Here is a 26928-nt window from a genome sequence, read left to right as displayed (position 1 = left end):
ACCAAACTCACAGTGATTCGCCTGCCTCTGCCTCTCAAATGCTGGAATTAAAGGCGTGCGCCACCACCGCCCGGCCTGACTTAATTTATTTTTATTTTATGAGCATTGGTATAAGGGTGTCAGATTCCTTAGAACTGTAGTTACAGTTGTAAACTGCCATGTGAGTGCTGGGAACTGAACCCTGGCCCTTTGGAAGAGCAGACGGGGAGTGCTCTTAACCACTGAGCCATCTCTCCAGGCCGAGGCATATGTTTTTAAGTAACGAAATATTCACTCTTTGTTAGATACATAGTTAGAGCTTGAATTCATCATGTTCTGGTTTGCCTTTCCCTTGTTGAATAACTTAGCTTGGATAGATTGTCGATGTCTAGAGGGAGCTTCCTTGTCTTGCCCTCTTATGGGATGTGGGTGGCGGCCGCTGCTGATGGTAAAGGCGAAGGGGATCTGATTGCGGTCCATAGATGTGTATGCAAGGAAAGCTAAGCGCAGGCAAGACCACTTAGATGTGGTTTCATGGAAAAGTGAGCACAGATCAGACTGTGGTGCCTGAAGGGTGTTGCCATGTGAGGAAATAGTGAGCCCAGGGGAGGTGAGAGATAGCTGTGGACCTGAGCAAGGCTCTGGACAGTAGGCAGGTTGCCTGGGGTCAGGTGTGGTGTATGGCTTTGGAGAGGAAAGGCAAGGAAAGGTGAAAGAAAGAACGAAGAAAGGGAGGAAAGAGAAGGAGATAGTGAGGGGCGCAGCCGGGAGGATTTGGAAGGCTGGTGAGGGGCGAGGAGGCCAGGCAGAGCCTGCAGGAGCAGCGCTTCTCAGCTCATCTTCACACCTGGACCGTGCGCAGTGTGGCTGCCTTCCTGGAGGTGGGAGGAGGCAGGCCGGATGACTGGGAGGATTACGCACGCAGATCTAGGAGTGGAGTGCTTCTAGTATGGCAGTTAAGGCTCCTTCCTGCTGACTGAGGGCTGGAGGGAGCCAAAGAGAATCACCATGTAGCCTGCGCCTTCTTCCATTATGGTGAGTTGGAGCAGTCAGCAGCAGCACCAAGGACGAGAGAGAGAAAGTGGGATGTGGGAAAAAGTATTGTGAAACTGTGACTGGCTTGTTTATTTTGTTTTTGTTTTGTTTTGTTTTTTTTCGAGGCAGGGTTTCTCTGTGTAGCTTTGGCTGTCCTGGAACTCACCAGGCTGGCCTTGAACTCAGAGATCTGCCTGCCTCTGTCTCTGTCTCCCAAGTGCTGGGACTAAAGGCTTGTGTCACCACCGTCCAGCAAAACTGTGGCTCTGCAAAGAAAGAGTTGTGTCGTACTTTACAGGTGGAAATGTAGCGTAGCAGAGATGTGAGCATGTGGTTATCCCAGGCGACTCAGTATGTCCCAGGTTGTTTTTACTTGTACAAGTATCTTCTAAAAAGATTGTGGGGCTGGAGAGACAGCTCAGAGGTTGAGAGCACTGGCTGCTCTTCCAGAGGTCCTGAGTTCAATTCCCACAACCACATGGTGGCTCACATCCATCTGTAATGTGATCTCTTCTGGTGTGCAGGTGTATATGGAGGCAGAACACTGTATATGCAATAAAATATGTAAAATAGCAGGATTATGGGTGGTGATAGAACAGGGATACATATGAAAACACACACGCACACACACATGCACGCACGGCTCACTTGGAACTCACTTTGTAGACCAGGCTGGTCTTGAACTCACCGAGAGCTGCCTCTTCAGTACTGGGATTAAAAGCACGCACCACCATGCTGAAACTGTTTGTTGAGCACTAAAGACTGTCAAACATGGGACCAGAGCCTGGAAATCAGCTCTAAAACAGGAGCCACTGTTGTCTTTGCCATTATGGAAATATGTTCTGGTGGAAAAAAATTATAGTTTCTTGAGCAGGATTAAGGACACAGTCTACAGGAGACATGTTACATTCTCAATAAAAGGGATGTAGGAGCTGTGATTTCGTGATTTTTTTTTTAAAATTTTGTTTTATTTATTTATTTATTTGATTTCACGATTTTTAAAAATCATTTTTGGAGGTCAAAAGTTATCTTAGTCTTTTTGACAGTTAATTTTGAGCTAAACTGTACTTAGATTAAGTTAAATAGGACTCTCGTCCCTAAGCCAAATACTGGCTCCTGAGAAGTGTGTTGTGATTTGATTGTTTTTTTGCAAACTGTCATGCCAGTGGTGATTTTTTTTTTTCTTTATCTTTACTATCAGGAACATTCATTATTGATGGGTAATGCCTTCTGTGATAGAAAAGATTGTGAAAGTACTTCAAAATAGCTTGGATAAGAAAATGAATAGGATCTCATTGAGTAAAATCTAATTTTTGTACATTTTTCCTATAGTAATCCTGTAGCACAGTTTAAAGCGTTGGCCAATCTAGGTAAGTCCCCTGGGAGCCGGCCACCAGTTACTCAGCAGTACTGCAGTTAGGCACGTGGAGGGAAGAAAAAGTGAAGGGAGGGTTCAGGGCTGTTTGCTGAATAAGTAAAAAAACCTAATCCTTATAAAGGGTGCAGGCCTGTGGAGAAGGCTAGGGAATAGAAGGTCAGTTGAAAGGGCAGCAGTGGAGAGGGACCTTCTGGCTAGAGGTTGTGGCACTCAGCCTGTGGAGGCCAGAGGTCAGCCTCAGGGCCGCCCACCTTGCCTTGCCAGACAGTTTCTCTCTCCCAACCCAGAATTCACTGATTAGGCTAGTTCCTAGGGATCCGCCAGTCTCTGCCTCTTACAGTACTGAGCTGATGGGCAGGTGCCACCACACCTATGCTTTTTGCATGAGTGCTAGGTAGGGTCAGGCTAAGCCTGGGCTTGCACGTGTGGAGCTTCATGAAGCTAAGGCAGGACATGAGGACATCAGGAAGGACTGCAGGCTGGGCTCAGCTGAGACTCTTGTCTCAGCACAAACAAAAAGAAAACTCCTCCCAAAGCAGAAGTAAAGACCTCCCCCAAAACAAAACAAAACAAAAATACCATGCCAGTGGTATTGGTACTTTCACGGTAAAGACTAAAGGAGTCATAGAACCTGTGCCCTTGTTGCCTAAGTGACCTGTCCTAGATGACTGCCTCATGTGACGGTCCGTGTGGCACTGCTACTTCTGAAGTTACTACCCTGCTTAGGTAACTTGTTTCCTCAGTTGCTTTCAGCTGAGACATCATTTTTTTGGGGAAGGCACATCCCCCTCACTAAGTTATTCTGAGTTTGTAAAATCTCATGTCTGTCTGTTCTTTGTTCATAATTGTGTTTTTTTAAATCATTTTTTAGTTAGGTGGTTGTGTGTGTGTATTTTGTGTGTGCGTGCACCGATTAATCCCACGTAGGAATCAGCAGTGATCCACCTGCAGCATTTGCAGTCTTAGGCATTCCAGGACCTGGGGCAGTAGAAGCATTAAGTGAACATTTGTTGAAGGAATCAATACACGCCCTAAGTTTTTTTCTTTAGTCAGTCCCAAGGACCAAAGAAGCATAGCAGGACACGTTTACATTTGGAGTGAAGAGCAGGACAGGGAAGCTGTACGTCTAGGAAAAGGAAGAGGAGAAGCCTTGTGGAGACGAGTGACCTGGAGTGTGCGTGTGCGGGCATACTCAGGCCAGTCCTCAGGGAGGGCTCTAGTGAGTTGAAGCTTCTCAGTGAATCCTGGGCTACAGGGGGAGACTCCTTAAAACAGAGCAAAACAAAAGCATCGGTGGCAGTGGCGGCGGCCTTTAGTTCTAGCGCTCAGGAGGCAGAGGCAGGCGCATCTCTGAACTGAAGCCTCTGCCTCCCGAGTGCTGGGGTTCAACGTGGTGCAGCTGCACCAGCTCTTTGTAAGCATTTTTCCCCCAAGGTATTTTATGACTTGTCAGTGACTAGTTTGCATAGTCAATATTTGGAAAAGCAAACTTTGGGTAACTAGTTGAAGGTGTCGTTCTGTGGCCCCTTGCTGGGTTCTTGGGACACACTCATGGGTCAGATTGGTGAGCTGGCCTCTGCCCTCATGGAGCTTTTCTGTACAGCTGGAGCTCACTGGAGAGAGGTGGAGAGAACAGGGCTTTCAGCACATGGCGTGTGCATCGGGTCTTGGGCTTAGCTTTGCTGGCACCACTTTACACTGCTTTACTGTCTGGCAAGGTGGGGAGGCGGTGGCCTAGTAGTATCAAGGTAAATATAGACTTGTTGGTAAAATCTCCAACTTGTTGGCAGTTTGAGGGAGTCTCTGTACCTCGGGCTGGCTTAGAACTTATACTAGCCCAGGCTGGCCTTGACTTGAAGACACTCCTTGTCAGTTTCACAGATCACAGGCTTAAGTTACCACTTTCGTCTATGAGTTGTTGTTTTTTTTTCTTTTTTTTTCCTTTTTCAAGAAAGACTCATGTAATCCTGAGTTTCTCCTGTTAAAAAGTAAGAGACTACTTAGTAGTAACAGTAGCCACTGTGAGCTCCAGCATTAGGTAAGCCAATGGACAGATACTTATTATTAGGCCTTGACCCTCTTCAGCAGCCCTACAAAGTAGCTAATATTATCTGCATTTTAGCATTTTATGTTAAACAAGTAGGATTCAAGGAATCAAATTTGTTTCACATTGCTCAAAGTACGTCCACGCGCTGCCGCATAAGAAGCCAGGTCAGTATTGTGAGACGGGAGCCGGCCTGCAGCCAGTCTTCCCTGGCTGGGTGTTGGTGGGAGGCAGGGCTCTGCTTGTCTTCTCGCAGTGTGCTGCTGGCACCCTCATCCTGCTTGTGCTGGCTGCCTCAGTGAGTCAGGCATACTGGAGGATTTGTGTGTAGTGGCCACAGAGGCAGCAGTGGCAGGGGTTGAGTTGCAGCATTTAGGTTCTGTTTTCACTGGCGTCAGGGCAAGTGGTAGAGTGCTGTGTCCGTCATCCGAGTGGATCTGTGGCGTAAATTTGGTAGATCTGACTATGTAGCTGCACCTGCCACACATGGTTTTCTTTTAGTTAGTCAGTTTCAGGCTAGCCGGAGCAGAGCTAGTTCCTAACTGAACCTTTCCTTAGAGCGCGTTAAGTAAGGCAGTGTTACATATGGCAGGCAGACGATCCACGATAGCCAGGGCTGCAGTGTGAGACCCTATTTAAAAAAAAGTGTGGCCATAACTTGAAGTTGGTTTCCTTGATAGCAGGATAGTTAAAATAAGTCTCCCAGGAGAGCAGTAGGCATGGCAGAAGGAACCTTAATGTGTAGCAAACAAGACGGTTTTCTGTTGCTTTGTAACAGTATCCTCAGAGTGAGCATCTTTAGGGCCGACCTTGGGGTCATCACCTCAGCCTCTGTGAGTCAGGTTCCTGGGTGCATTTTAGCTGAGTCCTCTGTTCTAGAGTCTTAAAACACTGTGTTAACTTTGACTGGGGAAAACACTCTTATAAAGTACACTGTTGCTGGCAGTGTGAAGTCTGGCAACCTGAGTTTTTTCCTGCAGTTTGGCAGATACCTGTCTCAAACCCTTGTTACACAGTTCTTTCAGCTTGGTTATTTACTTTATTATCAAGGCCAGAGCCAGAGACTCACTTTACAGCCAGTTGATACTCAGGTCAAAACCTTGGAACTGACATCTGCAGTACTTTTGCGTATTTCCCTGGTTCTTTTCATGCTCAGGGAGAGCGAGCGAGCACTGAAAGTAGGGTCGTGGGAAGCAGCGTGAAGTGTGTCACCCACAGTGTGGTGAAGTGGGCAGAGGGACATCTGTCCTAGCCTCCGCTTCCTCCAGCGACATGCCTAGCTCTTCCTGGTCTAAGGACACGGCCACCCTGCTGTGTGGTTGTGGAGAGGAAGTGGATGCAGACAAACTTGTCTGTGCTGTTGAGTTGGTGACATTGTCACCTCTCTGTTGGTTTAAAGCACCTGAGCCTGAGCCTGAGCCTGTCTTTTTGTTACTTGATGCTCACTCTCCTGAGTGTGGAGGTGTGTGTTCTCTTGAACCAAGCTGTGGCTGGCTGACTGTAAGGCTGATGTTCGTGCTGTGTCTCTCTGAGAGGACACTGTTGCTACCGTTAGGTGTTCTGGGTTCTAGAGAAGTCAGGGTAGAGAGTCGATTCGATGCTAGCAACTGGTAAACACTGGCCACTGGCCTCTTCACTCTCCCTCTGTGCTCACTGTCGTTTCTGTTAAAACTGTCTCGGTATCTTTCTTGTAATATTAAAAAAAACTTTTACGCTGATTTTAGTTGATCTTTCTCTAAGTTGCAGGTTGTGAGCATGCAGGGTTCAGTGCGTTTTGTTTTGCTTTTTTGCGTTGCCATCCTCTTTCTGAGTGTACTCTTGTTTCCTGCAGTCTATACCCTTTCATGCTTCCTATTTTCATGGAATGAAAAACAATTTTTTTTCCCTGAGACAGGGTCTCTCTGTGTACTCCTGGCTGTCCTGGACTCTCTTTGTAGACCAGGCTGGCCTTGAACTCATGGAGATCTGCCTGCCTCTGCCTCCCGAGTTCTGGAATTAGAGGTGTGCGCCACCATGCATGGCTGAAAACATCAGTTAGTTTTAAAAAAATTTTTGTAACTTGGCAGGAGGGAAGTAACTTTTTTTCTTAGTTCCTATCTTGTGTTCTCATTTTATTACCCGTATTTCTAAAATTGTTAATTGTTTTGGGGCCTTTCCCACTTCCTTTGTGGTGTTATGACAGGACTTACTCAGATGGGGTGAGTTATAAATACTACATCTCACACAGTTACTGAGGCTGAGAAGTTGTGGACCAAGTCAGCAGCAGGGTCAGTGCGCAGTGAAGGCTTGCTCTCCTTCATAGAATTTTTGTTTGTCTGGCTCCGCCTCACATGGCAGGGCAGGCAGGCAGGTCATCTGAACCCAAACATCTTGCTACTAACTAGCCCTATCTGTTTCTTTTCATGTTAAAAAACATTATGTGTGTTTATATGTGCATGTGTACATGTGTGAGTGCAGATGCCTTCTGATTCCAGAAGAGGGTATTGGGTCTCCTGGAACCGCCTGCTGCAGTCCTCACCCTCCTCCTCACTGAGGTGCCACTCAGCATAGTGCCAGCTCTCGACACTGTCAGGTTCTAACAGTGTCCTTAGTACATGGTGCTGTAGTGCAGGTGGGGTAAATGGGATAAAGATCAGAGAGTCAGGCCCAAGTCGTCCCCCCTCCCTTCTTTTTTTTTTTTTTTGTTTTGTGAGACAGGGTTTCTCTGTGTAGCCTTGGCTGTCCTGGACTCGCTTTGTAGACCAGGCTGGCCTCGAACTCACAGGAATCCACCTGCCGCTGCCTCCCGAGTGCTAGGATTAAAGACGTGCGCCACCATGCCTGGCTCTCAGTTACAATTCTTTTTTTTTTTTCCTCTCCCCCCCCCCCCCCCAAGACAGGGTCTCTCTGTAGCCTTGGCTGTCCTGGACTCACTTTGTAGACCAGGCTGGCCTTGAACTCAACAGTGATCCGCCCGCCTCTGCCTCCTGAGTGCTGGGATTAAAGGCGTGCGCCACCACGCCCCGGCTTCAGTTACAATTCTTTAGGCTAAGAAATCCGAGTTAAGTCCTAGGAGGTTTATTGTTTAGTGATGGTGTCCTCCTTGCTTTAAGGTGGCACCTTGAGCACAGCACCTGAGAGGGGGATATGCCTCTCTCTCCTCTCTCCTCTCTCTCCTCTCTCTCCTCTCTCTCCTCTCCTCCCTCTCCTCCCTCCCCTCCCTCCCCTCTCTCCCCTTTCTCCCCTCCCTCCCCTCCCTCCCCTCTCCTCTCTCCTCTCTCTCCTCTCCTCTCTCTCCTGCCTCTCCTTGTGTCTTCTGCCTCTGTGTCTTTAATCTGGAGATGGTGATGGTGTCTTAACTCCCCTTTTCTCAAGAATAACTGTTTGGCACAAATGAGTATCCATTGACATGCTGAATGAAATGAGGGAAGGCAGGATTCACAGCCTCTTTTGCAGTTTGAACAGACATTTTGGTAGAGGGAGAATGTTACTGTAAAATAGTTTACTAACAGGTTCATCATAATTTCTCCATAATTGTTGGTATACACAATGTTGAGGTTTCTTGTTGCTTCTTAGCAGCCAGCTGCAATGGCATAGAGCCACACAGTACCTGTCTGCATGGTGTCCACTTGGACAGGGTTATTTCTGTTCCACATGTGTCCTTCACTTGTCTGCTGTCTGTCACCTTCTTCCATGTGGCCTTTTCCTCCCTATCTTGGACTTTGTCATAGTCAGCCTTGGCGCAGTCATCTTCTTAGAGAATGACTTCTCCAGAGGCGCCGACAGTTGGAGCTGCCAGGCCATGCTGGAACTGACTCCTGGAAGCACACTCCCCATACCCTCTGATTACGGTCATGCCAGCCTTAGGGATGGGATTGTGTGAGGCATGGGCACTGCAGGAGTGGGTGGCTGGAGCCAGGGCACGTGCTCTGCCATAACAAAAAGTGTCAGTTGGTGTTGGCCTGTTCAAGATTTCTTTATACAATGATATAATTGTGTGTATCAGCTTTTAGCTATAAGTATAATAAAAGAACTATATAATTAATGTACTCTTCAAAATCAATTAAATCGTATATTTGTAATTTTGATAGAATCATAAGCACAGATTTGGGACTAGGGCAGAGTTGATGATGAGAACTTTAATGGGCTTCTCAGTTCCAGCTTAGATGTCAAGGCACCGCACTATGAGATAAAAGCCAGGCAGTGTAGTTTGTCCAGTCAACCACCTCTTGGGTCATATTACAACCCATAAAACACCTCAAGTATTCCCGTAGTAAGTTATGACTGTGTTTGTGTAGAGAAAGAAGGCCCAGGTGTCTTAGCCTCTGTGACTGGAACTCATACTGTCTGTGCAGCTTGTAAACAGAGCCAAGACTCTGCCTGCTCACAGAAGACTCAAGAGAGCCTCCTCAGAGGCAGTTCATCTCCAGTTTGTCCCTCAGCCATGGCTGTCTCTTCCAGGAAGTGGTAAGGCCAGTTCTGTGTCTGCTCCTACACGGTGCAGGTTGGTGGAGTACAGGGCAGAAGATGCCCAGTGCCCTGGTGCTGTGGAGAAGGCGTAGGATAGGCGTTGCCATCTACCTTGCTGCCTTCTTTCTGTGCTTGGAGCCGCATACACATAGACTTGCCTCTCTGGGAGTTGGTGGGCGCTAGTGGACAGGAGTGACAGAAGTAGAAGAGAGACAGGGTTTCTCTGTGTAGCCCTGGCTGTCCTCGAAATCATTCTGTAGACCAGGCTGGCTTTGAACCTCCTACCTGCTCTGCAGGCAGATCTCTGTGGGCACAGAGCAAGTTCCAGGATAGCCAGGGCTGCACAGAGAAACCCTGTCTCAAAAAACAAACCAAAAAATTAATTTTATTTCATGTGTACCAGTGTTTTGTCTGCATGTGCCTGATCAGGAGGCGTTGGATGCCCTGGAACTGGAGTTACAGATGATAGGGAGCCGCTGTGTGGGTGCTGGGAGCTGAACCCAAGCCCTCTGCAAGCTAAACAAGCGCTCTTAACAGCTAAGCCATCTCTCTAGCCCACCTCTTCTTTCTCCTCTACTATTTTAATCAGTTATGTGTTTTACACAAATTATTTTGGCAAGTAGTAAGTAAAAATGCTAATGGTAAACATCATTAGGAAGATGTTTAAGTTAGTTAGCTATACACAACTCAGCAAGCCTGACCCTGTGTCGGCCTCCTGAGCTGCTGTTGCAGCCTTCTGCATACTCAGATTCAAGCCCTTTGCAGTGGAGGCCCTCCTCCGAGCAAGCCCAGAAAACCTTTCCAGAATCGTCCAGGCTCCTGGACTCTGGGTTTTTATCACAAGTCCTAGTTTGGTGTTAGGATTGCCTAAGGGTCTTGTTCAGCAAACCGGGCTCAAGCTGTGCCCTCAGGAGACTGTGATGGCTCTGTCTCAGAATCTGAATTTTGAACAAGCCCCTCAGGGTGATTCCGATGGAACTGTCAGTAGTATGGAAACCGCTGCCTTAGATAGTTGTCATTTGCCTCCTGTGAAAGTGCTTCATTACCACATTGGCCGAGAGATGTGAAAATAGATTGTATTTGAAGTTGTTGTATAAACTGAAAAGTAGCTAAAAAATGTTAAACAGCATTATAAAGTTGAGTGCTGAGTTTTAGGATGGTTTGTGCAGAAAGGGAAGTGTATTTCCTGTTAGAAGCACACTGAGAAGCACAGGTAGGGATCTTTCTAGATTTTTATATATTTGAGCAGGACTCAGGAAATGTTGCCTGCTTAGTTTAACGGCTATTGAAAGCAAATCCTGAATAGATACTTTGGTTTTTACATAGTTTGTAGGACAGTAGGTGACTGATGCCCTAGATTAGCTACACTGTGAGTGTAATGTGCATGGAAGACTCTGAGGTTGCACTTGGCAAGACATAGTTGAGGAAGATGCTTCCTGTCCATAAGGAAGTCGCAGCTACTACAGGAGGCTTAGACGTTATGATAGCAGTCCTTTTTTTCTTCCTGAGACAGAGTTTCTTTGTGTAGCCATGGCTGTCCTAGACTCTTTGTAGACAGGCGTGCGCTACCATAACCAGCTACATGATACCAGCCTTAATAATTGTCAAGTTAGAGATTATGTGAGGTTGTCTTGGTGTCAGGAGCATCGCTAGGGATGCAGCAAACAGGGTCAGGAAACGAGAGAGCCCTTTGCTGTGCTGTGGAGCAGTAACCAGGATCCAGCAGGTGAGACAAACAATAGGAAACTTGGAGAGGTGAAGGATATGCCTTGCTTCCTGAGGGAAAGGCAGGAGAACTAAGCTTGGGATGTGTGAACGGGTTCTTAGTCCATGCCAGCTTGTCTCAGTGGTCCCGTGGGCAGAGGGAGGCAGGTGTCGTCAGTGGACAGAGTATTCTGAAAGCAGTTTGTAATTGTGGCACCAAATCTGGATTGTTTGTAGGTACTTAAAATAAATGGCTTTCAGCCAGGCGTGGTGGCGCATGCCTTTAATCCCAGCACTTGGGAGGCAGAGGCAGGCGGATCGCTGTGAGTTCAAGGCCAGCCTGGTCTACAAAGTGAGTCCAGGACAGTCAAGGCTTCACAGAGAAACCCTGTCTCGAAAAACCAAAAAAAAAAAAAAAAAAAAAAAGGCTTTCCTTGGCGAGACAGCTTCCTAAGCCTCTGACTGCCTAGTCAGAACATTAGGTTTGGTCTAGTTTTGACAAAGACAGGATTGCTACTAACCCATGTGACATGAAGGATGAGGATCTGTGGGCTCATTGTCCGGCTGCGAGGCACAGGCCGGAGAAGAACAGTGAAAAGCCTGCAGCATTCGGTAGTCAGAGGTGTTCCTGGGTAGTCATGGATGCTCCTGGGTAGTCATGGATGCTCCTGGGTAGTCATGGATGCTCCTGGGTAGTCAGGAGTGTCTCTGGGTAGTCAGGAGTGTCTCTGGGTAGTCAGGAGTGTCTCTGGGTAGTCAGGAGTGCTCCTGGGTAGTCAGGAGTGTGTCTGGGTGGTCAGGAGTGTCTCTGGGTAGTCAGGGATGCTCCTGGGTAGTCAGGAGTGTCTCTGGGTAGTCAGGAGTGTGTCTGGGTGGTCAGGAGTGCTCCTGGGTAGTCAGGAGTGTGTCTGGGTGGTCAGGAGTGCTCCTGGGTAGTCAGGAGTGCTCCTGGGTAGTCAGGAGTGTGTCTGGGTGGTCAGGAGTGCTCCTGGGTAGTCAGGAGTGTGTCTGGGTGGTCAGGAGTGCTCCTGGGTAGTCAGGAGTGCTCCTGGGTAGTCAGGGATGCTCCTGGGACACAGCTTGCCTCCGTGCTGCTGAGACTTGCCTTGGCGTTCTCACACTGGCAATTTGTAATAGAATATGTGAGAGCTTCCTGCTGATCCTGTTCAAGGTGGGATAGGCTAGTGTTGAACTTTACTGTGCTGGGCGGTGGCAGAGCTTATGCATATCTTTGTTAAGCTGAAAGGCTCCCACTAGAAAGTACCCTGATTGGAAATCCTATTCCAAATGAGATGGACCGTAAGTGCAGCTTTCCACTTAAGAACGGAAAGCACCCAGGACTGCTAATGCGGGCTAGAGTGCCTTCTAGGAAGCATTTCTAGAGTGACAGTATCACATGAAGATTTGAGGTGTCTTTCTTTCCTTCCTTTTTCCTTCTTTCTTTCTTTCTTTCTGTTTAGTTTTTTGTTCTGTTTTTTTTTCGAGACAGAATTTCTCTGTGTAGCCTTGGCTGTCCTGGACTTGCTTTGTAGACCAGTCTGGCCTCAAACTCACAGAAATCTGCCTGCCTCTGCCTTCCAAGTGCTCGGATAACAGACCTGTGCCACTACACCTGCCTGAAATGTTTTTCTTAGCTCCCTGTATTAGTTTCTTGTGGCTGCTGTAAGAACTTGGTGTAAAAGCTGGGCATGATGACACAGGCCTTTAATCCTAGCACTCGGGATGCAGAGGCAGGTGGATTGCTGTGAGTTCGAGGCCAGCCTGGTATGGCAACCACAGGGCTAGCTCTGTGCTCTCTTGGGAAGCTGTGGGAAAGAATCTTCCTTCAGCTGGGCTAGCTGGTGGCTGCTGGCTGTACTCTAGCGTCTCCTCTGTTAGTGGTTGCATGTTCGTTCTTTGAGAGCTGGCGGAAGCTGACTGATGACTTTATTCCAAGCATTTACTAAAATGAGTCTATTCGGGTGTTAACCCCTGTAAAAATGAGTCTAAGTTCAGGAAAGTAGTACAAATGCCGGGGCTGTTTAGGAGTCTTAGAGCTGCAGTGACTGAGAAGGTTCTAGTGAGAGTAGATGGTCACACTTTCCCTCAGGATTTGTGCTTGAGTTGAAGGCAAAGTAGGTTGTTATCATTGTCTTCTTACTGTGCTGTGTCTTAGATAGTTAATTTTAGTGTGGGCTAATAGCTTGCTTTAAATAAGGTATAAATATACATTCAGTAGTGTTGAAAGACATACATCCTTGAAAGCTGAGTGTGGTGAGGCGGGAATATACTCCTGAAACCCAACATGCTGGCGGCTGAGGTGGGAGGATTGGCTTCTAGAAGTTCAAGGCCACCTTGGGCTGCGTAGTAGGTTCCAGGCAGCCAGGGTACCAGTCAGACCATGTAGCAACAGAAAGATGGGCATACACGAAATGGAAGGTGCCAGTGGAGGCTCCTGCGCTTGCCTGTGTGTGCCGAGTGTCCGACCTCAAACACGACTTGAAGCATGTGGCTTTTCAGATCTGTTAGTTCTAGGTTCTGAAGCAAGTTCATGTCCAGCCCCTAAGCCAAGGATACAAAATGAGACCCCGTCTCCAAACAACAGAACCAGCAAACCCCAAACAGACTGCTGCCATCAACAAAAATCATGCTTTCCTCTGTGATTCCTTCTTTTTGTTTGAATGCATGAAATAACTGCCTTACAATCTGTCAGCTAGAGCTGGCTGTGATTAGCCTGACGCTGGCCTTCTGACTTGCTGATCCCTTTCCCACTGACATTTTTTTATGCTCCACTTTTTAAAATACTACATTGTAAAATTATTTCAAGCAATATATTTTGATTATGTTTCTTCCCCTTTCCCATGTCCCCCATCCTCTCCGCCTCCCTATTCACCCAAATCCATACACTTTTTTTCTCTTAAAAAACTGCACAAAATCTTAAATACCCTTCCCCCGAAAAAAAGTAAAACACTCACAAAGACAGAAAGCACTCAGTTCCCACACTCAGTAGCAACAACAACAACAACAACAACAACAACGTAGGAAACTGCGGCACCTGTTCTGTGTGTGTTACCTGGGCGTGAGGCCTGCTCTGCACTCTGGTTGGCATCTAGTGCAGCCACTGGGGACGCCAAGCTCCTTCTTCCCCCTAATGCGCAGCATCTTGGTTAGAGGCGAGCTTTATGCCCACGTCTGTCTTGCTGGGGTTCTAGCTGGGTGGTATTTGTTTAGGTCTTATGGATGCTATCTGAGTCTCTCTGCATTTGTGTGTGTATCAGGCCTGTTCAGTCTGGAAACACTGTTTCCTTGGCCTTATCCACCACCTCTGCCTCTTAAAATATTTCTGCCTTCTCATCTGCATAGTTTCCTCTTTGAGGAAACAGCTTTGAGGGGAGGAGTTTTATATGGACATCCCACTTAGGGCTAATGCTCCGAGGTCTGACTCTGTGCAGTGTGCAGTGTGGGTCTCTGTGCTAATTCACATTCACTGCAAGAAGCTGTGCCTCTGAGGGCGGACAGTGCAGGTCAGTGGGACTGTCTGACTGCTCTGTTCATCCTGTACAGCCGTGTGCCTTCCCTGAGGGCTCCTGACCCGTCTAGTCCCATGTTCTTGGCCTTGTTAACAGGGTCAGCTCTGGGTTTCTCTCTCTCATGGAATCCTCAAATCCAGTGGTTGGTTGTTACTGTACCTTGTAGGCAGCTTGCTGATTTTGCTTGCAGGGCTTGCAGCTGGGTGAGATTCATGCTGACCTTTCTCCTCCAGCAGCCTGTGTACTGCCTTCTAGCACTATTGATGGTAGTCAGGCCTGCTTGATTTCTCCACGTTCAGCGACATAAGTCAGTGGAGTCTTCCCCAATGGGGCCTCACTCTCCCGCTGTGGAGGGTAAGCAATGCCAGTGGTGGTAGTGTGCTGTGACCTTTGGAGAGGTGCCACCTTTGGAGAGGTGGCCGATGATTGGACACAGTGTAACTCTTCCACACTGGGGGTGTACTTACAGCAGCTCATGATGTCTAGTTGGGCCCCTCTCTTTCCATGTTAAATGTAACTCTGTTTATATTCCTTTTATATATTTTAGGGAGCTTCTAGAGTAGTAGGCTTCTCATACGGCTTTTAAGATGGCTTTTAGTGTTAGCTGTCCCCCCACATGTCCTCCTCTAGTGTTAGCTGTCCCCCACATGCCTCCTTTAGTGTTAGCTGTCCCCCACATGCCCTCCTCTAGTGTTAGCTGTCCCCCACATGTCCTCCTCTAGTGTTAGCTGTCCCCCACATGTCCTCCTCTAGTGTTAGCTGTCCCCCACATGTCCTCCTCTAGTGTTAGCTGTCCCCCACATGTCCTCCTCTAGTGTTAGCTGTCCCCCACATGTCCTCCTCTAGTGTTAGCTGTCCCCCACATGTCCTCCTTTAGTGTTAGCTGTCCCCCACATGTCCTCCTCTAGTGTTAGCTGTCCTCCCACATGCCTTCCTCTAGTGTTAGCTGTCCCCCACATGTCCTCCTCTAGTGTTAGCTGTCCCCCACATGCCTTCCTCTAGTGTTAGCTGTCCCCCACATGCCTCCTCTAGTGTTAGCTGTCCCCCACATGCCTTCCTCTAGTGTTAGCTGTCCCCCACATGTCCTCCTCTAGTGTTAGCTGTCCCCCACATGCCTTCCTCTAGTGTTAGCTGTCCCCCACATGCCTCCTTTAGTGTTAGCTGTCCCCCACATGTCCTCCTCTAGTGTTAGCTGTCCCCCACATGTCCTCCTCTAGTGTTAGCTGTCCCCCACATGTCCTCCTCTAGTGTTAGCTGTCCCCCACATGTCCTCCTTTAGTGTTAGCTGTCCCCCACATGTCCTCCTCTAGTGTTAGCTGTCCCCCCACATGCCTCCTCTAGTGTTAGCTGTCCCCCACATGTCCTCCTCTAGTGTTAGCTGTCCCCCACATGTCCTCCTCTAGTGTTAGCTGTCCCCCACATGTCCTCCTCTAGTGTTAGCTGTCCCCCACATGCCTTCCTCTAGTGTTAGCTGTCCCCCACATGCCTCCTTTAGTGTTAGCTGTCCCCCACATGTCCTCCTCTAGTGTTAGCTGTCCCCCACATGTCCTCCTCTAGTGTTAGCTGTCCCCCACATGTCCTCCTCTAGTGTTAGCTGTCCCCCACATGTCCTCCTCTAGTGTTAGCTGTCCCCCACATGTCTCCTCTAGTGTTAGCTGTCCCCCACATGCCTTCCTCTAGTGTTAGCTGTCCCCCACATGTCCTCCTCTAGTGTTAGCTGTCCCCCACATGTCCTCCTCTAGTGTTAGCTGTCCCCCACATGTCCTCCTCTAGTGTTAGCTGTCCCCCACATGTCCTCCTCTAGTGTTAGCTGTCCCCCACATGTCCTCCTTTAGTGTTAGCTGTCCCCCACATGTCCTCCTTTAGTGTTAGCTGTCCCCCACATGTCTCCTCTAGTGTTAGCTGTCCCCCACATGTCCTCCTCTAGTGTTAGCTGTCCCCCACATGTCCTCCTCTAGTGTTAGCTGTCCCCCACATGTCTCCTCTAGTGTTAGCTGTCCCCCACATGCCTTCCTCTAGTGTTAGCTGTCCCCCCACATGTCTCCTCTAGTGTTAGCTGTCCCCCACATGTCCTCCTCTAGTGTTAGCTGTCCCCCACATGCCTCCTCTAGTGTTAGCTGTCCCCCACATGTCCTCCTCTAGTGTTAGCTGTCCCCCACATGTCCTCCTCTAGTGTTAGCTGTCCCCCCACATGTCTCCTCTAGTGTTAGCTGTCCCCCACATGCCTCCTCTAGTGTTAGCTGTCCCCCACATGCCTCCTCTAGTGTTAGCTGTCCCCCACATGTCCTCCTCTAGTGTTAGCTGTCCCCCACATGTCCTCCTCTAGTGTTAGCTGTCCCCCACATGTCCTCCTCTAGTGTTAGCTGTCCCCCACATGCCTCCTCTAGTGTTAGCTGTCCCCCACATGTCCTCCTCTAGTGTTAGCTGTCCCCCACATGTCCTCCTCTAGTGTTAGCTGTCCCCCACATGTCCTCCTCTAGTGTTAGCTGTCCCCCACATGTCTCCTCTAGTGTTAGCTGTCCCCCACATGCCTTCCTCTAGTGTTAGCTGTCCCCCACATGCCCTCCTCTAGTGTTAGCTGTCCCCCACATGTCTCCTCTAGTGTTAGCTGTCCCCCACATGTCCTCCTCTAGTGTTAGCTGTCCCCCACATGTCCTCCTCTAGTGTTAGCTGTCCCCCACATGTCCTCCTCTAGTGTTAGCTGTCCCCCACATGTCTCCTCTAGTGTTAGCTGTCCCCCACATGTCTCCTCTAGTGTTAGCTGTCCCCCACATGCCCTCCTCTAGTGTTAGCTGTCCCCCACATGCCCTCCTCTAGTGTTAGCTGTCCCCCACATGTCTCCTCTAGTGTTAGCTGTCCCCCACATGTCCTCCTCTAGTGTTAGCTGTCCCCCACATGCCCTCCTCTAGTGTTAGCTGTCCCCCACATGCCCTCCTCTAGTGTTAGCTGTCCCCCACATGTCTCCTCTAGTGTTAGCTGTCCCCCACATGTCCTCCTCTAGTGTTAGCTGTCCCCCACATGCCCTCCTCTAGTGTTAGCTGTCCCCCACATGTCCTCCTCTAGTGTTAGCTGTCCCCCACATGTCCTCCTCTAGTGTTAGCTGTCCCCGACATGCCCTCCTCTAGTGTTAGCTGTCCCCCACATGTCTCCTCTAGTGTTAGCTGTCCCCCACATGTCCTCCTCTAGTGTTAGCTGTCCCCCACATGTCTCCTCTAGTGTTAGCTGTCCCCCACATGTCCTCCTCTAGTGTTAGCTGTCCCCCACATGTCCTCCTCTAGTGTTAGCTGTCCCCCACATGTCTCCTCTAGTGTTAGCTGTCCCCCACATGCCTTCCTCTAGTGTTAGCTGTCCCCCCACATGTCTCCTCTAGTGTTAGCTGTCCCCCACATGTCCTCCTCTAGTGTTAGCTGTCCCCCACATGCCCTCCTCTAGTGTTAGCTGTCCCCCACATGTCTCCTCTAGTGTTAGCTGTCCCCCACATGTCCTCCTCTAGTGTTAGCTGTCCCCCACATGTCTCCTCTAGTGTTAGCTGTCCCCCACATGTCCTCCTCTAGTGTTAGCTGTCCCCCACATGTCCTCCTCTAGTGTTAGCTGTCCCCCACATGTCTCCTCTAGTGTTAGCTGTCCCCCACATGCCTTCCTCTAGTGTTAGCTGTCCCCCCACATGCCTCCTCTAGTGTTAGCTGTCCCCCACATGCCTCCTCTAGTGTTAGCTGTCCCCCACATGTCCTCCTCTAGTGTTAGCTGTCCCCCACATGTCCTCCTCTAGTGTTAGCTGTCCCCCACATGTCCTCCTCTAGTGTTAGCTGTCCCCCACATGCCTCCTCTAGTGTTAGCTGTCCCCCACATGTCCTCCTCTAGTGTTAGCTGTCCCCCACATGTCCTCCTCTAGTGTTAGCTGTCCCCCACATGTCCTCCTCTAGTGTTAGCTGTCCCCCACATGTCTCCTCTAGTGTTAGCTGTCCCCCACATGCCTTCCTCTAGTGTTAGCTGTCCCCCACATGCCCTCCTCTAGTGTTAGCTGTCCCCCACATGTCTCCTCTAGTGTTAGCTGTCCCCCACATGTCCTCCTCTAGTGTTAGCTGTCCCCCACATGTCCTCCTCTAGTGTTAGCTGTCCCCCACATGTCCTCCTCTAGTGTTAGCTGTCCCCCACATGTCTCCTCTAGTGTTAGCTGTCCCCCACATGTCTCCTCTAGTGTTAGCTGTCCCCCACATGCCCTCCTCTAGTGTTAGCTGTCCCCCACATGCCCTCCTCTAGTGTTAGCTGTCCCCCACATGTCTCCTCTAGTGTTAGCTGTCCCCCACATGTCCTCCTCTAGTGTTAGCTGTCCCCCACATGCCCTCCTCTAGTGTTAGCTGTCCCCCACATGCCCTCCTCTAGTGTTAGCTGTCCCCCACATGTCTCCTCTAGTGTTAGCTGTCCCCCACATGTCCTCCTCTAGTGTTAGCTGTCCCCCACATGCCCTCCTCTAGTGTTAGCTGTCCCCCACATGTCCTCCTCTAGTGTTAGCTGTCCCCCACATGTCCTCCTCTAGTGTTAGCTGTCCCCCACATGCCCTCCTCTAGTGTTAGCTGTCCCCCACATGTCTCCTCTAGTGTTAGCTGTCCCCCACATGTCTCCTCTAGTGTTAGCTGTCCCCCACATGTCCTCCTCTAGTGTTAGCTGTCCCCCACATGCCTTCCTCTAGTGTTAGCTGTCCCCCACATGTCTCCTCTAGTGTTAGCTGTCCCCCACATGCCTTCCTCTAGTGTTAGCTGTCCCCCACATGCCCTCCTCTAGTGTTAGCTGTCCCCCACATGCCCTCCTCTAGTGTTAGCTGTCCCCCACATGCCTTCCTCTAGTGTTAGCTGTCCCCCACATGCCTTCCTCTAGTGTTAGCTGTCCCCCACATGCCCTCCTCTAGTGTTAGCTGTCCCCCACATGCCTTCCTCTAGTGTTAGCTGTCCCCCACATGCCTTCCTCTAGTGTTAGCTGTCCCCCACATGCCTTCCTCTACCTGCTCTCCTCCTGCCGCCCTGGCTAGTCCCCCTGTTGTAGCTTCCACTTCATCTTTTCATGACATTATATTCTAACCTCCCTTCCTGGAAGACCTCCTCCTGTACCAGGTCCCTGCCCTCTGTGGGTATTCTAAAGGAAACCCATACATCTAAAGCGTAGAAGCTGCATCTCCATGTGAGAGAACACAGAATGTTTGTCTCTCTGGGTCTGGGTTGCCCCACTCAGGGACCCCATCCATTTACCTGCAATATTCAGAACTTCAGTTTTCCTCATAGCTGAAATAATATTCCAGTGTGCACATGTGCTGTTGATTCATTATTCATTCGTCAGTTGGTGGACGTTCTAGGCTGCTTTAGGTCTCTGCCTGCCATGGATAGAGCAGCTGTGAGTGGGTGGGCTGTGGAGCCTTTGAGCACATGCCCAAGAGTGGCGTAGCTGGACTTTGTGCTAGATTGATTTTCATCTTTTCGAGGAACTACCGTACCAGTTTCCACAGGGGCAAGTCCAGTTTGCATTTCTACCACTGATGATTAATTGTTCCCCTCCCCCACATCCTTGCCAGCAGCTGCTGTCATTCTAAAACTTAATCTTGGCCATTCTGACTCCGCTAAGATGGAATCTCAAGGTAGTATTAATTTGCATTTCCCTGTGGCTAAGGGTGCTGAACAGTTCTTCAGGTGTTTCTCAAGGGATTGTGTTTGATTTCAATTCTGGACTACATGTTTTAATTTGGTTATTTGATTTTTTAAAATTCAGATTCCTTCCCCCTCCCATAGTCTAGACACTAACCCCTATCAGCTGAACAATTGGTAAAGATTTTTCCTCTTCTGTGTTGATCCTGAAGAGTTCACTGTAAACAGACACCCAGTTTCAGGCTTTCAGAATAGCTGGCTTTTGCTGTAAGGCTGTTTGCAGAGCGAGTATAGACTGTGAGGGCAGGAGGTAGGTTTGTAGGAGAGGCTGCTTTCTATTAAAACTCAGCATTTCTGATTATGTCGTATACCAGGCAGATTAGCATCCTTAATCTGAAAATTGATACCAAAAATCTTCTGAATCTGAATATTTTCTGGCTTTGAGAGCTGACATGATGCTACAAATCTAATGCTTTATTGTGTACAAACTTTAGTTTCAAGCATAAAATAATGAAAAAAAGCCAACTTTAGGTATCTTTATAAAGTATACTAAAAGTGTAAAAGAATGTTATCTTTAGACTTTGGTCCCTAAGATATCTCATGTGCAGATATTTCATAATCTGGAAGTCTGAATCATCTCTGGTTGTAAGCATTTTGGAGCAGGGATACTGGCCCTACAGTGCTTTAGTGATGCAAGCCTCACCTCAGGCAGGTTGGGTCAGGTCAGCCCTGTGAACTGCATAACATTGCTGCTCACCTGGTGCTGGCATCTGGCCAAGGAAACGCCCCAGGTCCTGTCCTCTGCAGAGGAGGACTGCCATCCATGAAATGACCACCTGGTTACTGGGTCTCTCTGTCCTGACTGCCTGCGCTCCCTTAGCCTTGCAGATCCGTTGCAGCCGAGTCTGACCTTAGGAAGCGTGCACCCCGGGCCTTTGTATGCTGTTGTACTTATTTGGACACAGTTGCTCTTGTGCTTAGCACTTGCAGATTCCCACCATTCACTGTTAGGCTTTCAGTCTTCTTGCTGATATCTTGTGTGTGGATCTAGAAGTGAGATTATGTCTCAGGAAGCGTTGTAAAGATTGCAAGCCTTGGATCTTACCTGCCAAGTTTTGGAAAACTTATCGTCTGATAGACAGACCTGTCCGATCTAAAAAAGTTTCTCCTCTTTATTTTATTTATTTATTGATTTTTGGGTCAGTCTATGTCAGCAGTTCTCAACCTGTGGTTGCACCTCTGAGGGTGTGGGGAGATGTCAAATGGCCCTTTCCCAGGGGTCACATATCAGACATTTATATTACGAGTCATAACAATATCAAAATCACAGTGAGGGTTTTTGGTTGGGGTCACTACAACATGAGGAACAGTATTAAAGAGTTGCAGCGTTAGGAAGGCTGAGGACCACTGCGCTGTGTTTACTTTTACCTTGTCTTCAGCATGGCTTGACATTATTACATTGGAGTTATCCCTCCCCTGCCCTTCGCGTAGAGTCCATTGGGGGCTATAGTGACAGGAAGTACCATTCTGCATATCATTGGTGCTCGGCTCACTGCTGAGGGGTTGAGTGAGGATGTGAAATCTCAGTGTCATGGCGTGATAGATTCTTAGGGTGCTCTCTGTGTGTCCTCTCCTGTGGGGTCAGTGAGTGTGGGATAGTCATGGCGTGATAGATTCTTAGGGTGCGCTCTGTGGGGTCAGTGGGTGTGAGGTAGTCATGGCGTGATAGATTCTTAGGGTGCGCTCTGTGGGGTCAGTGGGTGTGAGGTAGTCATGGCATGATAGATTCTTAGGGTGCGCTCTGTGGGGTCAGTGGGTGTAAGGTAGTTGGTTGTTCCCGTGCATGGAGCTGCATCCCATTCAGTGCTTCCTTGCCTTCCGCTGTGCCTCCCCCAGTCCCCGCAATCTGATTAGAAGTGCTGCCCTCAGTCTTTGGCCACGTCACTTTAAATGTGCTTGATTTAGCCATCTCTAAAGCAAAGTAGTGTCAGGCCTGGTTGTACTTGGATGGGAGAAACACCTCTAAAGGCTTGCTGTTACCTTTCTGGGAAGGCCTCATGGTCTTGTTTATTTGTTTGTTTGTTTTTATTTTTTTTTGAGAGTTTCTCTGTGTAGTCTTGGCTGGGCTATTTATTTATTTATTTTATTTTATTATTTTTTTTGCCTGCATGTATGTCTGTGTGAGAATGTAAGATCCTGGAATTAACAGACAGTTGTAAGCTGCCATGTGGGTGCTGGGAATTGAACCCAGGTCCTCTGAAAGAGCTGTCAGTCTTCTTAACCACTGAGCAATCTCTCCAGCCTGTATTTTTTAATGAGCAGATTTTAAAAAATATTCTCTATGATTACAGTCAGGGCTCACGTTCTCGTTACACATATGTTTGTACACACTTAGGTGATGCTGTGTGGTGTGACAGTTATGTGATGACTGAGGATTTTGCTTTACCATTGGTTTTATAAGCCTTTGTAGTGTTCTGTCCCTTTCCTATACTCTCATTTAAGGGTACAGCCCTGGCTGGCCTGGAGCTCACTGTACAAAGATCCATCTGCCTCTGCCTCCCTAGTGCTGGGGTTAAAGGCATGCTCTACCATGTCCTGTGAATGTCAGAATTAAAAACTTCTTAGCAATTCACCATTATTGTACAAGTGTCCTAAATAGGAATATTATGCTATTCTGTATTGAGAAAGTATGGAGCCGAGAATCAAATGTGACTTTGTGTAATGGAAAGAGTTTGGGAGCCTGGGATGTAGCTCATTTGGGAGTGTGCTAGCCTCACACTCACGGAAGTCTGGGTTGGATCCTAGTGCTGAGTAAACCAGGTGTGCACACATCTGTAATCTCTCCACTCATTCACAGGAGAGGCAGGATTCAAAACAGGTCATTTTCCTCACAGGTTCAAGGCTAGCCTGGGGTATGTGAGACTGAAAACAAAGAACAAGAGAGGGTTTGGGAGAACTGTCAGAACCTGCCGTGTCCTGCACCAAGAGTGCAGAGACTTGTCACCAGGCGTCGAGTGAAGCTCTTCTGTAGGTAAACTCAGTGCTAGGTGTTCTGTGGTGACCCTCAGCTGGCTGACGCATCTGAAATGGAAATTTTACTTTTAACTTCCTCAATTTTGACAGTAAATATATATATATATATTTTTTTTTTTTTTTTTTTAACACAATGGATGCTCTTAGAAATGGTACAGAAACCAAAGCTTTAAGTAGATACATTTTTGTTAGTGATTTAAAAATAATGCTTTAGGGCTGGAGAGATAGCTCAGTGGTTAAGAGCACCGTCTGCTCTTCTAGGGGTCCTGAGTCAATTCCCAGCAACCACGTGATGCCTCATGACCATCTATCATGAGATCTGATTTCTTCTTCTGGTGTGCAGGTGTGCATGCAGGCAGAACACTGTATATGTAATAAATAAATAAATCTTAGAAAAAAAAAAGATAAAAATAATGCTTCATGGAAGATAGTTTCCTAAGCAGTTTTTGCCGGGAGAGGAGCAGACGCCCCGACCTTTAGGGACTTGTTTAGCTGTGATGTTTTAAGCTCTTCATCCAGTGTCACTGAGCTGTCACATTTGTTTCAGTTAGCTGTTTTGCCTAGTAGGTCACTTGTTTTAGTAGCTGAGGGTGGTTGTACTCTCACCACTTAAGCTCCACGTTTCTGTGTGTGCATGAATGTCCCTGAGCACTTTAGAGGGCAGCTTACAGGAGTCTGTCCTCTCCTTCCATCATGCGAGGTTCCGGGATCTAACGCAGGTTGTCAGCTTTGGCAGCAAACATGTTAATCTAGTGAACCGTCTTGTCAGCCCCGAAAATAACTTTTAGGAAAGATGATGGCTACTTAAAAGAAATTATTTCCAAACATTATCTGAGTGCTAGCTCTTTATATAGCATAGGTAATTGTAGAGCAGTTGGTCTCTAGCAGAGCCACCAGCTTCTGTGCTGTTTGATTGGATTGAGACATAGTAGAGTCACACGTATCCCACTGCCGGCTCGCCTACATTAACGATAGCCAACTGGCCTGTTTCTACGGAGCAAGCCCATGTAGATGGTTTTGGAGATGAATGGGTTAATTAATGATCATGGTTTTTCATGGTCACCTTTGTTCTAGTCAGCTGTGGGTACTAAGGCTGAACTTCTAGAAAGTGAGGTGAACGTGGCTTTTCCTGCTTTTCGTGACTAGACACTGCATACTGTTAACTTAGAGAATTGCTGTGTCGCTGGGCGTGATGGCACTCAGGGAGGCAGAGGCAGGTGGATCTCTATGAGTTGGAGGCTAGCCTGGTCTACAAAATGAGTTCAGGACCTCCAGGGCTACACAGAGAAACCCTGTCTCGAAAAACAAAACAAAACAAAAGAATTGCTGTGTCAGGCAGTCATGTTCCAGGAGCGGTAGACACCATGAGGGAGACAGTACAGGTGTGAGGCTGGCGTGCTCTTGGCAGGCAGAAGCAAATAAGGATTTATGGAATAGTCAGAAAACATTTGAGGAATGAATGGGTGTTGGTCTTAACCTTGACTTGAGTGTCGATTTAGAAGTGGGCAGTGGAAGATAAGACTGAAAAGGAGAAGAGAAGAGTAATGTAAATTATATTGTTGATTCTTGAATGACAATGCTGTGCAGTTGAGATTGATTAACAATCAGAAAATGCTTGCCAGTGACTTAAATAGCCTAGATTTGTTAAAAACAAAACTAAATTAACACAAAAACAACCCAGAGAAAAGTTAGGATGAGCCCCTTTTGATGTACAGTTTTCTTTATGTCATACAATCCTAAGAACATAATTATTTCATGATATTTTAACATAGGCTGTACATACCATAATCTGCCACAATTTCTTTGTGGTGAGCACTTACTCTCTAAATTTTCATTTTGGTGGGCAGCTTTTGCATATAAAGCTTATATTTGCTATGATGAAATGAGTTTCTAAGAGTAGACAGACTAGCAGTGTTGGCACACAAGGGCAGCATGGTCTACAGAGTGAGTTCTAGAACAGCCAAGACAACACAGAGAAAACAACTAATAAAGAAAGAAACAGAAAGAGTGGATTGAAGTGAGAACACAAGTGGGCTGTGGAATGGCTCAGCTGGCCAAGTGCTGTGTGAGCATGGGGGCCGGAGGCTGGCCTCTAGCGCCCATTCCCAGCCTGCTCTTGGGTCTGGCAGGTGCACACCTGTGATGCCAGTGCCGGGGAGGAGGGGACAGGAGGGCCGTTCCAGCTGAGTTAGTCAGCCCTAGACTGAAGAGAGGTCCTGTCTCAACAGCTGAAGCAGGGAGCTGCAGAGATGGCTCAGATTCAAGCCCGCTTCCCAGGGATACATTCACATCAATCAGTAGACACATGCATAAATAAAAATGAGCCTTAGAAAAGTGTCGCATGTTTGCAGCTGGCTTCTGGTCTCCACAGCCACATTTGCATGCAACTGTGCATTCACTGGTGCACACATGCAGTGGTGCACATGCGTGCCACACATACAGATGAGCAAACTGTGGGTCAGTGCTCTGCCTTGAGGAGTGCAGTGACTTAGTCTTGACAGTGCTGTGTGCTCTGTGAGCACATGAGGGTGTAACAGAGGTGAAGCCCGAGATGGAGCAGAGTTGAGGCTGCTAAGAAGGATGGGGCATATGGCGATCAGCTGGAGTGAAGGTGAGGGAGAAAGTTTGTCTTTAAAGGCAGTTTGGTTGTCTGTGTATAGCTTAAAACAACAAAAACCAAAAACGTCAGGCACAACTACGCAGACCTGTAATCCCAGCAGAGGCAGAGGCAGGTGGATCTTGAGACCAGCCTGGTCTACAAAGTGAGTCCAGGACAGCCAAGGCTACACAGAGGAACCCTGTCTTGAAAAACCTAAGGGAAAAAAACCAACAACAAACAAACAAACAAACAAACAACCCCCTCCCCCAAACCCAAATAAGAGATACAAGCAGCTTGAATTTAAACCGGCACAGAGGCCTTGCGGGGGCGCTGTGTGCTCAGGGCTGGAGCTGGCAGGGTGGCCTGTCACCACTGCTCTCTGACCTGGGTGGTTCCTGCTTAGGGCGAGGGAGTGAGAGTTATGGTGTTGCTGAAAGGCCCCCCCACCACCATATTTTCTTACTAATTTGAATAGTTTTTCATTTGTTATGTGTCGGCTGGTCTTATGTAGAGACTGGAGAGCAGTCATGCTATGCCTGTGTTCGGAGTTTGGCTGAAGGATCTCAGAATGAGGAAGCAAACTCCACTTTACACGTAGAGGACGCCTGGGATACATGTCTGTCTTGCCAGGCGTTTGGATGCTCGCATTAGTTGAAGCCAGTGGCATCTGAAGCATAGACCTGACATTATTACCAAGTGTGTGTGTTAGGATTGTGACAGCACCACCTCATTTTCCACAAAACTCCCATTGATAGTAAAATTGCAGGTGAAAGTTTGTAAGGTATAAGGTTTTGTTTTGTCAGAAAACAAAAATTAAAACATTGCTTTTGAAAACGTGAGAGGACAAAAACAGTTTCTTGCCATCTTTGGAGGCAGCTGTGTTTGTGTATATATTATGCCAGTTTGTAGTTTGCCCCTCCCCCAGACATCGTTTTCACCGTTGTTAGTTCACTGTGTTCACTGAACTTCTATGGGAGACCAAGTAGTGCTTTGTCCCCAATGGTAGATGTCACTTTGCTAAGTATACAGCAGTCACTGGAACACACTGATAGATAATGCTTATTCAGACCAGAAGGTATTGTGCCTGTAAGTGGATGGGGAGGGGTTTGAACACCAGCATAGAATGTAACAGTCTTATCCATGAGCTGTGGTGGCTGTCAGCTGTAGAGGGAAGTCATTTGCTGCTGAAGAAAGACGTGGCAGCCATATGCATGATGAGCCCAGGGAAAGGAGTTAGGGCTAGGGTTAGTGGCACATACTTGTAATGACAACACTTGGGAAGCTGAGGCAGGAGACTTGCCACAAGTTTAGGCTGGCCTGTCTTTACACAGTGCATTTGAGGTCAGCCTGGGCAAGGCCTTGTTCCCTAAACCAAACGCAGACACACTCAGTAAGTAAAGAAGCTAGCTGTCGGGGCTTATGGGTCAGTGTGAGCGTGGAGGTACTGGGGCTAGAGGAGCAGGCCTCCCACTTGTGATTTGGGCACAGTGAGCTGGGTGGTGAAAAGGAGGCACCCAGAAGCTTACAAGACTGATACCGAGTAAAAAGTGGGGCAGGGAAGTTGT

General features: G+C 48.1%; 1 protein-coding gene across 7 annotated transcripts in view; it reads left to right on the top strand.

The window, feature by feature from the left end:
- DYRK1A (dual specificity tyrosine phosphorylation regulated kinase 1A) overlaps positions 1-26928 on the top strand; it is a 131002-nt gene that overhangs the window by 14217 nt on the left and 89857 nt on the right. The gene's annotated exons all lie outside the window — the stretch shown is intronic.

Source organism: Acomys minous, assembly GCF_964271855.1.
Source record: "Acomys minous genome assembly, chromosome: 11".
NCBI lineage: Eukaryota > Metazoa > Chordata > Mammalia > Rodentia > Muridae > Acomys > Acomys minous.
The sequence above is the reverse complement of the archived record's forward strand: the minus strand, read 5'-3'. Positions and strand labels throughout refer to the sequence as shown.